Source organism: Megascapheus bottae, chromosome 19 (genome assembly GCF_031878675.1).
Source record: "Megascapheus bottae isolate mThoBot1 chromosome 19, mThoBot2.hap1, whole genome shotgun sequence".
Taxonomy (NCBI): domain Eukaryota; kingdom Metazoa; phylum Chordata; class Mammalia; order Rodentia; family Geomyidae; genus Megascapheus; species Megascapheus bottae.
The window spans coordinates 30,825,534-30,833,384 of record NC_143527.1 but is presented as its reverse complement, the minus strand read 5'-3'; the positions used below and the strand labels follow the sequence as shown (position 1 = coordinate 30,833,384).

At 34.3% G+C, this 7,851-nt stretch overlaps 1 non-coding gene across 1 annotated transcript; it reads left to right on the top strand.

Moving 5' to 3' along the window:
* The first annotated feature begins 7,281 nt into the window (after positions 1-7,281).
* Positions 7,282-7,388, top strand: LOC150049796 (U6 spliceosomal RNA). The gene has a single exon (XR_016538928.1). It is a non-coding gene; the product is annotated as a U6 spliceosomal RNA (small nuclear RNA).
* Positions 7,389-7,851: the final 463 nt, after the last annotated feature.

Here is a 7,851-nt window from a genome sequence, read left to right as displayed (position 1 = left end):
TGGATTATTCTAATTGACATTGAGTTACAAGATTATTTTTGTTATATTATAGACAAGAACCCAAAGTGTCAAGTAGCTTAACATGTGGATAAAACTAGCTGTATACTCACCCTTGGCCCAGGTTCTATGAGAAAGTCCATAACAAAGTCTCTCTATGAGAATTTTCCAAAATACCCGAAGGCAGTAAACACAGAATCACTCTAGCAACCTGTCATAATGGCTAATTTCTATATGCTGCTGCTGCACAGTAGGAGACACTACTAATGAGATACGATGCTGGAAGTAAACAAGAAGCAAGGTACCTTACGGTAACTTCATACAATGAAGATACACTTACTCTCCTCAGCACTAGAATGGCCTGAACTAGATAAATTTTGGTGGTTACTTATTGATCCCAGTGTCCTTAATGATAAACTTCATGGTGACCCAGAACATTTCTCCTTGATCTGTAGAACTAGAAATGTTTTATGTGTGTCAACTGGTGATCAGAATTGAACCACCAAGATGTCCATGGCCTGATAATTGGTTCTGAAACAGCAGATCAGAGAACTCAGGATATTTCTCAACACTGTAGGAGGAAAATAACTTGACGATGCTGTAAAAACATACAATAATTTCCATCTTAGACTCTCCTGATGGTTATTTTTCAAAGTTGATATTCTCTAAGTAAAAGAAAATAACAATTAAGTTTAAAGGTGATTAGACACTGTTTCTGAGCTGATGCTAATTCTTGGGGATCGACAATGTCATAGCAGAAGCAACAACGTAATCTTATGAGTGTCTGGGGATAAATTACCAGAATGTCTACTTACATTAATTCATCACTAACAGAATTAGAGCCCCTAAGGCTGAAAATGTTGCCCAAGAGTTCATGATTTTTTTCCAAATAATAAATCAAAGGTAATACTATACACTTATAGGACTACAGAAAAATGCTGAGAATGATCTTACCATTTTCTTTTTTTTTATTTAGAGAATACTTTATTAGTTTCTGTAATCAAACCCACGTAGATAAGACCTTACATATTTAATACAGCGTGTTTACCCCTGTACAAATGAAAAAAAGTTTAACGTTTCTAGACCAATATGGCTATTAATTTCTGTACAATGCCAACTCAACACGGTAAACTGGGATACTTTTTTCCAAAGTTGACAGCACAGCTAAAGTTTCCAAAAATTCAAATTATATATATGTATATATATATTTATATTTATATAAAAAGATCAATAATAGCAGTATGTTATGCATCGATAGCAGCAACAGCTTTTCCAGGTTCTGCAGTCATCTGAACAAAATTAGACATCCAGCACACTCCATTAATAAAAAGAAAAAGATAAAAAACAAAACCCCAGAAAAATGCGAAGTTCTGTTACTGTTGTGGTACCTGGCACCATTTTTTTTATTAGCTTCTCAATCATCATCTGGAAAGAAAACATTCTTGAGTAACATCATTAAAAACAGCTCTGATAAAGCACAGTCACTACTACGTATCATAAAGCAGGTACAAGGTATTTTATATTCACAGAGGGATGATACAGTACTGTCCTACGTCTATAATACTAGAGGATACAATTAAAAAGGCATTATTGAGACTTGATTCATCTCTTACTTTACCTGTTAAGCTTAAGTTACAGAAAAAAATATGCCCTTGAGAATGAGAGATCAGGAATGACAATGTTTTAATAACATGTAATAATTGCAGTAATGCCTTGTTTTGCTGTAAGCTACAATGAAAAACTCATGGTCTACATGGCTTAAAATTGATGAAATACTTTTTGCTTAATTTTGAGAGGTGGAGTTCCAAAACCAGGATACCAATATGGTCAAGTTCTGGAGTGAGTTATTTTCTGATCTCCATACTCCTAAATGTTTATTCTCACTTAGCAGAACAGAGGATAGTCTCTCTTATAAGAGCACAATTCATTCATAAGGCTTCATCCTAATGATTGAAAATATATCCCAAATATCTCACCTCCTAATGGGGTTCGACTTCCTACATATGAGTTTGGGTGGGACATAACCATTCAGCTTCATGCCATAAGGTCTAATTTAAAACCCATGGACAGGAGGTGGCACTGTAGTTCAAGGGGTAGGACAGCTGAAGAGCTCAGGGAGAGCACCCAGGCCCAGAGCCCAGAGTTCAAGTCCCATGACCAACCAAAAACAAACGAACAAACAAAAAATAACCCCATGGACAAATAGACATCTTTTTAAAACATCTATATATTTATTTGAAAATAAATCTCCAACATGAATTGTCCTTACTAGAATTAAGAAAGCTGTACATAGTTTTATTTGGGCCATTAAAGTTTGAGAGGAAAAAAAAAAACAAAACGTTGGGTCTGCTTTCTATAAGTCTTCTTTCAATTGCTATTGGTTTTGAATAGCCCAAGAGAAGATGTTTCATTTATGTCAAATCACAGTGCTTCTAATCGACACTTTTCTGGCCATTATGAGTCAGAGTCTGTGGAAGACTGAAATACTGTGTGGAATTAGTGACTAGTACTCAAGGTCAGTAAACTGTTACCTATTGTTCATTTGCATCATTTGATAGATAAAACCTGAGTAGAATACACCCATTGCATCCTCCTCTTTGCTGGCTTTCCCTACTGTCATATCCTGATGCCCACTTGAGCAGTTATGACTGAGACCATGTACTTGTATGCCTGAAAAGTTGCCAACCCTCATATAAGTGAATCACAATGATTTTACAAATACCATTCTCCTTTGGAAAAGTGGTTTCAGATTATTTCTGATCCCTGGAAGAAAACAGATGACTGAGAGACAGGAGACCAAGTCATTCAAAGGATAATAATTAGTTGGATGTTGCTACAGTTATTTTTTTTAATCTCTGTCAGGTCATGGTGGTCTTACGATGAACCTTAGCACCCAGATACAGTTGAACACATAGTGGCAGCATGGGAGTTTTATGTGGTGTGTGTCATTTCTGATCCTATCATCAATACATGCAGCTCTTACCCTAATAGTGAGTTTGCTTAGTTTTTTAGAAGTATTAGAAATGGAAATTTGCAGTAGCAATTCTAGAAATTAGGTCAGTGTATTAGCAGTAAATTTATTCTTCCTCTCTACAAATCTGGCTCTGCTCACTTAGCATTTTGTTGCAATAAACATCTCTCATCAGTACCCTTTCATCAGTCATGGACCACTGAGTTCATCCTACTTGTGGTTTAATAAGTTAGGTTCCATAGTTTGGTGAATGCAGGCAGAAAACACTCATCCCACAACAACAGCTGTAGCAGTTGTGACACATTGTGCTTTCCCCAACTAGAGATCGTCACATTTTCCATGGTGGAAATTATGCATGTAAAGATGAATACATTATAAATTGCACACTTATGTCTTCAAAAATTAATACGTTGAAGCTCAATCAATCTGCGTGGCTGTATTTAGACCTGATTATTTTAAGGAAGTGATTAAAGTTAGATGAAGTCCTAATAGTGATACTTTGATCTAATATATTTAATATCTTCCAGGAAAGAAAGAAGTGCACCCAAAGAACTTAAATTAGCCAGCAAGTAAAAAATTAAGTAAAGACATGAAGGAGAACTCTCCAAACCCCAGTAAATATAATAAAGCTAATTTCCAATTACAATATGTGCTTTCACTTTCGCCAGTCAAAACTTTTCATATTGCTAGATTTATAGTAATACTATTGACATAGGTTCCTAAGATAACACTAACAAATGTAGATCACTAAAAAAAGTAGAATGGTTCTATAACTTGGAATGCTAAAGAGGAATATGAAGTCCAGAGAAACACAGTGATGTGCCCATTAATCCTGCTGTATTTACTGAAAAAAAGAGCATTTATCATCTATGAGAATGTTTGGTATGAGGTTAAGACCCTCGCAATAAAAAATATGAATAAAGTGCAAACTTCTTTCTCTTGTGTAAAAATCCTCACTATCCAGTCAGCCAGATAGAATGCAAGTGTCATAGGAAATTTTCAAGTACTTGCCTTGTTGACTGTTATATAGCTAATGAAGAATGTGTATTGTTTTATTCGTATTTTATACTAGTTAATACTTATTAAATATAGGATTATAAAGCATTACTAATTTTTTTACAGATAAAGAGGTAAAATAAATAACTTGATCAAAGTCAGGTAGGAAGTGGTAAACAACTTCAATCAAAATATTTCTGTTCCTATACTCTAAGCTTGAGTACTATGAAATAATTTTACTCCTCTCAGCTTTTCCTTGTCACCATTGAATAAATCTACTTTTGCCGCTACATCCTTCTATCTATTACCATGACCTCATTAATTTAATTATTCTCTTACTAAAATTGTCAACTTTTTCTTAAATGAATAATTGGCAAAATGAACGACAGATTTATATTTCACTGTAAAAATGTACAAAAGTCTGATTTCAAGATGATGTGTTAAAAACACAATTAATATTCTGCAAAAGAAAGTGATTCTCTGACTTTGTACTCTGCTAAAGAAGAGTACAAATCCATATATCACATATATATGGCTGTCCCCATTCCATTGTTTCGTTAGTAATTACTATGTTTGATGCTTGAAACACACCAGGGGCCAAATGTATGAAAGTAAGAAGATGAATGGGTGGGCCAGGATAGAGAATATGAATGAATTATCTGGTTTCCAAAAACAGAATTCAAATTGCCTTATAAATAAGTTGGAAATTTTCATTGTACAGCAGAAATATTCTCTGAAAAAATGCAAGTGTTTTCATTAAAGTATTTCCAGTACTGATGATGCTATGTTCATTGGCTACACTAATAAATTTTCAAAATGACCAACATGCTCCCATATTGAGTGCTTAAGAAAATGTTAAAACCTTGGATCTGTGGCAGTTGCAATGACAGCAAGATACTTGCACATCATTATATCATTTTTGTGGTGGCTGGCCTTGTCTTTCAATATGGAGGTATTCATTTAAGCACTGACTCAAAAATGTGGTAGATACCTTAAAATCCATTAAAGATTGACTTTAAGTCAGAGTGATTCTGTTCCTCCGTCTGCACAGAGCTGATTTGATCAATCCCAAGGAAGAATGAAAAAAGCTCAGACCTCCTGTGGAGAACAAATGGCACCACTGGGGAAAAATAAAACTCTTACACAACATTGAAATACATTCTTTCTGAGGACCTACCTGCTCTAAATATCTCAGATTTGTGTTACCACCTATACAGTTTTACACACCTGTTCCTTGTAATGAGTTATCTCTCCATTTGAGGGCGTGTGTGTGTGTGTGTGTGTGTGTGTGTGTGGAGGGAGGGAGAGAGAGAGAGAGAGAGAGAGAGAGAGAGAGAGAGAGAGAGAGAGAAGGTGTGTGTGTGTGTGTGCATCCTGGGTAGTGCAATTACTTATAAAAGAAAAAGTAAAAATAAATAAGAAACAAATATTGCATCTCCAATTTAATATTTTATTTTATTAAGTATATATACTTAAATGATTATATTATTAATCATACACTCAGTGATAGAGCCATACATTTGTTATATAACTTGGCCAAAACTGACAATAGAAGACAGAGAGGGTCAATGAGAGCTCGACTATTGTTTCTCTGTTTCTGTTGTGCCATGTAACTTGGTGACGGGAGTGATGGAATGTTATTTCTGTGTCCTTATTCACATACATGTGTTTATCATGCTGAAAAAAATTAACAAAGATTTCCTTCTTTTGTGGGAGTAACAAAAGGCTGGGCAGTTTGTTAAAACAAATAAACTTAATCTTCTTATCTCAATAACACATACAAGTTGAATGTCAATATTCTTGTAAAATCTTTAGAACATTTATCAGTCAGCATTAGCAGTTTTGACAAGACAGCTACTTACAGAATACTGAATGCAGAAACACTAAGCTATCATCTTCAGTCAGTTTATTATATTGAAATGATTATTATTTAAGATAACTTCCATCATACTTTCCCTCATCTCAGTTGTGAAGTTCTTTGATGTAAATTTTATCTGCATTCCTTATATGCAGTATTGATGTTTTTAATAAGAAGAGCTCTGTATTCAAACAACTTTTGATTATTCTTCAGACAAAATAATATGAGATATGCTAGTCTGTTTATATTGATGTTATATTAATACTTTAATATGCCAAATGGAACCTCCTAGAACTTTTGATGATTACTTTGGCATAAGATGTTTCATAAATTATTTCTCTAAGATTCATTTCAAATTTCCTAAGTCAAATATAAAACACTGTCAAACTTTTTCAGTAATTAAGAAGTATAAATTTTTTATTTTTATATATTTCAGTTAAGATTAGAATAAGCTTACTGCAAATGTATTCAAAATATGTACAGAGGAAAGTAGAGAATAGAAGAAAAGGCACACATAGGCCACATATAAAGATTAGAACTATTTCTAAATAATTATAGATGCATAGGTTTTATTCACCCTTCTTTTGAGTTTGTATTCTTAACTGAAAGATGAGAATAAACTCTCATCAGCTGGGATTTACATGATATCCTACAACTTAAGAGTTTTTTTCTAATCAGCTCATCTGAATAAGAGATGATGATGATGATGATGATGATGATGATGATGATGATGAAAATTTAAGACTGCAATAATTTAGTTTTGCATGGCAAGGCTTGTCTATAAAAGTGCAGTCCAATTAAATGAAATGAAAACATTTACCCCTTTTGATTTGTTGTTCTTCATAGCCCCAAGATCCTGATGGAAATCATGGGTGCCAATTGGATTGTTTATTTCCTATTTTGGGGCTCCCTGGAATGATGTGAAGCTCTCATCTGACTTGCCCATATGCAAGCAAAAATGGAAAGCATTCAAGAACAATGTGATAAAAACTTTAAAGTGTTTTTCAGTGTTACTAGCCCTTCAATTTATTATAAATAACTAAAATTCTATAAATTATATTAAAATAATAGTACGGTTGCCAAATGCTGGTGGGTCACACATAGCTACTCAGAAAGCTGAGATATGAGAACTGAGTTTTAAAGTCAGTGAGGGCAGAAATGTCCATATGATTCATATCTCCAATTAACCATCATAAAGCTGGAAGTCTAGCTGTGGACCAGTTAGTAGAGCATTAGCCTTAAGCAAAACTAGCATAGTGAGAGCACTCAGATCCAGAGTTCAAACCCCAACACTGGCACAGAAACATACACACACACACACACACACACACACACACACACACACGCAAATAGCATGAGGAAACTGCAAGAAAGACGAATTGTTTAATCAAAATCTATGCAAACTAGTGTACTATTTGCAAACATTTGTTTCATATGCTTGTGTCAAAAATGCAAACAGGTGCTCGCTTTGGCAGCACATATACTAAAATTGGAACGATACAGAGAAGATTAGCATGGCCCCTGCGCAAGAATGACACGCAAATTCATGAAGCATTTCATATTTTTCATGTAACCCTTTTATTAATTACAATAAAAAATTTTAAAAAATGCAAATAGAAGGGGCCAGGAGTTTTGCCTAGGGGGAGAATGCTTGCCTAGCATACACGAAGACGCAGATTCGATTCCTTGGTACCACATACATTGAAAAAAGCCAGAAGTGGTTCTGTGGCTCAAGTGGTAGAGCTCTGGCTTTGAGAAAGGTCAAGGACAGTGCTCAGGCTCTGAGTTCAAGGCCCAGGACTGGCAAAAATAATGCAAACAGAATTTTTCAACTAATACTAATTGCTGTATTTGAAAAAGAAGAATCTATTTTCTGGTCAATACTTACGTTATAGAGGATAATGGTTATTTACATACTAAAAGTCTAACTTATTCTGTCTACACTAAGATTTACTAAACCACTATTTGAGGAAGAAGACAATTATTTTATATTTTAGTTCAGCTATATTTTCATAATTATCCATGCTTT